This window comes from Macaca nemestrina, chromosome 16, assembly GCF_043159975.1.
Source record: "Macaca nemestrina isolate mMacNem1 chromosome 16, mMacNem.hap1, whole genome shotgun sequence".
Lineage (NCBI taxonomy): Eukaryota > Metazoa > Chordata > Mammalia > Primates > Cercopithecidae > Macaca > Macaca nemestrina.
This window is the reverse complement of record NC_092140.1, coordinates 29,893,716-29,899,623: the sequence shown is the minus strand read 5'-3', so window position 1 is coordinate 29,899,623 and position 5,908 is coordinate 29,893,716. Positions and strand designations below refer to the sequence as shown.

The window sequence follows — 5,908 nt, the reverse complement described above, 5'->3', positions numbered from 1 at the left end:
ATCTTTATCATTCCAATTGCCATTACTGGCATGCTACTGCTTAGGGTTTTTCTTGCTGCTAGAGACCACTTTTCCACTTTGCCACCACTATGACACACTGGGAGTGCTGGGATCTTGCAGACACATTGAATTAGCTCGGAAGCAATGACAGATGGGAGTTGGTATATAAATAGACTGCTTTCTTGCTGCTCAGGCGGGATAATTTGGAATCAGGTGTCTTAGGCCAGCTGCTAGTTTCCCCAGTGGAATTAAGTTCAAATTACTAACTTCATAATACTTACTTTATAGGGTACCTTCTTTTTGCCTTGTGGTTCCATTGCTTCACTCCTTCACAAGTGTTCTCTTTACTTCCAAAGTAAACCGTTAACATTCAGATGGTTGTCTCTGGTTCTAGGTCTTGAAAAACTTCAATGAAGATATTACCCTTCTGTAGGGTCCAGCCCTAACGGGGCTTAGCAGGTGTTCTCCTCATGTGTGGAGACGAGAAATTGTAATAAATAAAGACACAAGACAAAGAGATAAAGAGAAAGCAGCTGGGCCTGGGGGACCACTACCATCAAGACACGGAGACTAGTAGTGGTCCTGAACGGCTGGGTGCACTGGTATTTATTGCATACAAGACAAGAGGGGCAGGGTAAGGAGGTTGAATCTTCTAAGTGATTGACAAGGTGAAGCAAGTCACGTGATCACAGGACAGGGGGCCTTCCCTTTTTGGTAGCTAAAGCAGAGAGAGAAGGCAGCATACGTCAGCGTTTTCTTCTATGCACTTATAAGAAAGATCAAAGACTTTAAGACTTTCACTATTTCTTCTACCGCTATCTACTATGAACTTCAAAGAGGAAACAGGAGTACGGGAGGAACATGAAAGTGGACAAGGAGTGTGACCATTGAAGCACAGCACTACAGGGAGGGGTTTAGGCCTCCGGCTGACTGCGAGAAGGGCTGGATAATATCCAGACTCCCACAGGAAGATGGTGGAACAGAGTGTTCCCTGACTCCTCCAAGGAAAGGAGACTCCCTTTCAAGGTCTGCTAAGTAATGGGTGTCTTTCCAGACACTGGCATTACCGCTTGACCAAGGAGCCCTCAAGCGACCCTTATGCGGGCCTGACAGAGAGCTCACCTCTTGCCTTCAAGGTCACTTCTCACAATGTCCCTTCAGCACCTGACCCTATACCTGCCAGTTATTCCTAGGTTATATTAGTAATCCAACAAACAGTAATATTAAAAGCTAATGATTAATAATGTTTGTAATAATCATTGATAATTGTCAGTGATCATTTCTATATTTAATTTGTATTATGACTATTCTTATTCTAACTATTTTCTTTATTATACTGAAACAATTTGTGCCTTCAGTCTCCAGCTTCGGCACCTAGGTAATCTTTCGCCCATACCCTTCCTGGCATTCAACTTGGATGAAGTTTTCTGTTTAACCCAGGCTTTGTCATTCTTTATGCTAGTCTCTGCTGAGGCATCTGCATTGATTTCTAGTTCCTGGTTGCACAACCCAACATACTTCTGAAACCTCCCTACTTTCCAGCCAGAAGGTTCTGTGGTTATAGTAACTCTTGTGTCCATCCACATCACTTTCAATCATAAGGGAATATCATTCAGCGACCTTGGGCTCACAGGTTTCCTACAGGTGGTTCAGTCCTGGTTATTCAGGTACTTCTGCTCTGCCTCTACTTTTTGTGAAATTGCTGCCTATCAAAAAACTTTCTGCCTGGAAATGTACCACTGGTACCCCCTGATTTCATAACCCCAAGCTGAATTTCTTCCCTTACCCTCCTCTTCATGCCAGGATTTAACGCTAAATGTTTCCAATAATATTCCTTCTGCTTTGGTCAGAAAGCACGTTCGTTTTCTTGTCTTCTTAGTAGAAAGCAGTACTTCAGCAAGTACACTTGCAAACTTAAGGCATCTTAGTCTTTTTTAATGTCTACAGCCAACAATTAATTTCTCTAATTTCTCATGACAATTCTGCTGTGGCTTCATTATCTAACAAGAATGTTATGGTCTAGCCTGAGAGAAGAGAAGAAAATAAAGTACACACATGTATACGTGAACATAGTAGTTAATATTTTTTAATTAGTTATCCCTCCCACATGTGCAATGAAAGTAGTCTAAACCAAGCAATAATCATGATAAGTGTTCAGAGTGAGAGATCACAAGAGATCAAATGTTAGATGACTTTTAGGTTAGCAAGGGTAGAGTTGTTAAATACAATTAAGATAAAACGAAAATACTCATCAGACTTTTACCATATGTCATGAAAAGGGCATGTGTATGTACATGTGTGTGGAAGTGGGGGTGTAAGTAAGGGGCAGGTGTCATGGAGCTACAGAGTAACACATAAAAACTTACACAGTCATAGAAATTGATCAGATACTAATAATTAACTATTTCCACATGACTTTATGCCAAAATTTCTTTAAAATTTATTTTTTGTGTGATGGCTTTTGAAAAAATGTATGCCTAATAATTTAGACCCATTACCTCTTATCATGTTAGTTCCATTATTTCCTTCAGGATATTTGCCTGTTCATATATTTATATATGAATATAATGCTATATTATTCTCACATATGATAATATAATAGAATAAATAATATATAAGTATATAATATATAATTAAGTTTATATCATATATAGCCTAACTAGTTATAGAGGTATATCTAATTAGTATGACTAATATATAATATTTAAACACAACATATTATATTTAATATATAATCATCATGTATATTATATATTTTTAGTTAATTCATCAAATAATGCCCTATGTTATATATTTTATATTGCTAATTTAATTATTTAAAATATAAAATATATTAATTCAGAATTAAAGAATTCTTAAGATTTTAAGAATATATTTTACATATTCCTAAGTATATCAAGTTTCTATTCCTATGATATATACATATATTTATATATGTATATATATACAATGATATATACATATATTTATACATATATATATCCAATATATATGTATGTATATATGTATACATATATTGGATATATATATTGTATATATATGTATATATAGGATATATATACATGTATTATATATGTATATATATAGGATATATATACATGTATAATATATGTGTGTATATCATTGGAAAAACATATATATATATAAAATATATATATACCCCAATATAATTATTTAATCAGAAAGAACAAGTATTTTTTTTGTTGCCCATGTTTTATTTGAGCAACACTCCAACTGGCTTATTGTGCATGATAGACTCTTAATATGCCTTAGTTAATAACTGAAGTCTAATCTCCAAATCTGCTAGTGTCTTTATTTCTGTCAATCTTCAGAATTTACAGCAACATCTGTCCAAAGATGACAGGTAGATGATTGTTGCTGAAATAAACCAGACTCTGTCACAACTGAACACTTCAGCTAGTTTAAGGTGAGCAGAAATATAGGATGCCACATTAAGATACAGGGAAAAAAGCTGAGAACCTATTGTATTGCATACATCTTGCTTTTCAACATGCATGACAAGAAAACACAGTCATATTAAAGGCAGACCCGGGATGGCAAAGGTGATTTCTATATACATCTGTTTCTCAGTTTTGCAAGCAAAAAATGCATCTGAATATGTCATTACCTTGTTTTAAATGCTGAATTAATTTGCTGCTAATCACTAGTTTAACAATAAGACATTTTGCATACCAGTGTTTCTCTTTCATAATTCTAAAACTGAAAATTAATTAACTAACTTTTATCAGTATTTTCTTGGTAAAACAAAACTTGAAAAAGAGTAGCTACCTCTTTTACTGAAATATGTTTTTAAAAGGCAATTGCTAAAAAAAATGAAAGATGCAATAGGAAAATAAGAACTCTGTATGGTAAAGTTATACATACACACACACACATATATATACACACACACACACACACATATATATATATACACACACACACACACATATATACACACACACACACACACACATATATATACACATATTAGTAAAGATAGTAGGTGAAATGGCCTAGACCCTTCCAAGGAATATGTAAAAGGATGTGAGGAAATAACTATTGCTACCCAACGTCTATTGAAAGGTTTTCATGTGCCAGGCATGTAGTTGATCACAATGATCAGGTTAGTTTTAGTTTCCTAATAAATGAACAAAACAACAGCAAAAAAAAAGTATAAATCAAATGCATAATTCTACCGTTTTACAGATCGAATTGTGCAAATCACAGAGCCAGTTAGTGGTCTATTCTTATTTAAACCCAGGTATTTCTAATCCAAACTTAAACTGCAAGTTACTGTGTTTTTTGTGCAACTGTGAATAAATGCAAATACACAGATCATCTTGTGTGTTATTAGATTTCTTTGTGCAAGAAGGGGGAGAATCGGCCTTTCTGAGATGGAAGAAAATATATACTTGTAGCCTTAGGTACAAGCACAGTTAGTCTCTCGAGCCTGCCAGAAGCCTGTCATCAGACTTACTCAGAGTTTTTCTGCCAGACGATGCTTTATGATACATTGGCAGATGGAATGGTGCTCCACAAAACTCTATTTCTCCTAGATGCAATCTTAAGTGGAAGATGAGGTGTTTTCACCATAGGAGACATGTAACACTCCATAAGGACTAGTTATACGTACCCCTTCTGGTGAATGCACCTCTCTTTGAAGTCCCCCGCTATTAAATTCAATGTGCATAGTATGTTCCTTGAAACTATGAAGCTAATTAATGTCAACTGATGCCATGTATATAGGCTGCCCTGAGGATTCTCTCTCACTTTACAGAAAAGAAATCTTGGATAGTTCTTTTGAACATTCATCCATTTATTATTTAACAAATATAAATTAGGAACTTCTACATAGATTTTTGCCAGCAGTGTTTCAGGAACTGGGGCTGGAGCAATAAACAAAACAATGTCCTTTCCCTGTGGGGTTTGTATTTGAGGGAAAAGAGAGAAGGCTGGTAGGAAGTGAGATAAAGGAATAGCTAAGGACCCTGGGAAAGATTTGAATTTTACTGGAACTCTGATGGAAAGCCACTGGAGGCTTTTGAGCAGGGAAATGATCAAACTTAACGCATGTTTTGAAAGAATTATTCTAGCTGCTGTGTGGGGAAGGGACACATACTTCTGCTCGTGTATCCAAATTAATTAATTTGGCCTTAGATAAATAGTTTCTGGATTTCTCCCAAGAACCTTTTTGTGATGCATTTTAATACCACATGCAATGTGAACAAAGTTTCAGGATTATGACCCTTGCATTTCAGTCTTAAGAATCCCAGCATACAACAGAGTTAAGCAGGCACTGATATTTGAAGATTGTGTTCTCAAGAAAGACACATATTTTAGTCCAGTCTATTTGCAATTCTAACAAGATAGATTATCTATTTTGTACTTCTGCAGATTGCAAGCAGTACTTTTGGAGAGACTGTACTCTCCAAAATTGAAACAGACATGATAAATTTGAATCCAAAGGTAACAAATTGCTTGTTTTGGCTTTGGAATTTTGTGTATGTGTAATTCAAATGGCTTCTGCACTTTTTGTATTATATGCCATCATATAATACTGTTCTTGTTCTAGGAACAACATTCCTGTTCCTGACACATAGTAGGTGTTCATTAAATATATTTTAATAAAAGAACAAATGTTGTCCATTTATCAATCCACAATTGTATACTGAACACTCTCTATACATCAGGCAATACGCTAAATCTCAGGGCTGTTACATATTGAGAGAACACGTGAGCCCTGCTTTTAAGGAGTCTGCAACCTAATTTGGCTTTAGATTAATGTGATGACTGTTTATATGGCATAAATAATAATTGGCATTTACCGAACGTTCATTCAGTGCCAGGCACTGTTCTCTGTGCCATCCATATTATTTTCTCTCTTGTCCTTGGAACATAGATAAAA

The 5,908-nt window shown here is 35.5% G+C and overlaps 1 long non-coding RNA gene across 1 annotated transcript; it reads right to left on the bottom strand.

The window, feature by feature from the left end:
• Positions 1 to 519: 519 nt before the first annotated feature.
• On the bottom strand, positions 520 to 2,676 carry LOC139359083 (uncharacterized). Its single transcript, XR_011614704.1, has 2 exons — positions 1,787 to 2,676; positions 520 to 718 (listed from the first exon to the last, which is right to left on the bottom strand). It is a non-coding gene; the product is annotated as an uncharacterized lncRNA (long non-coding RNA).
• Positions 2,677 to 5,908: the final 3,232 nt, after the last annotated feature.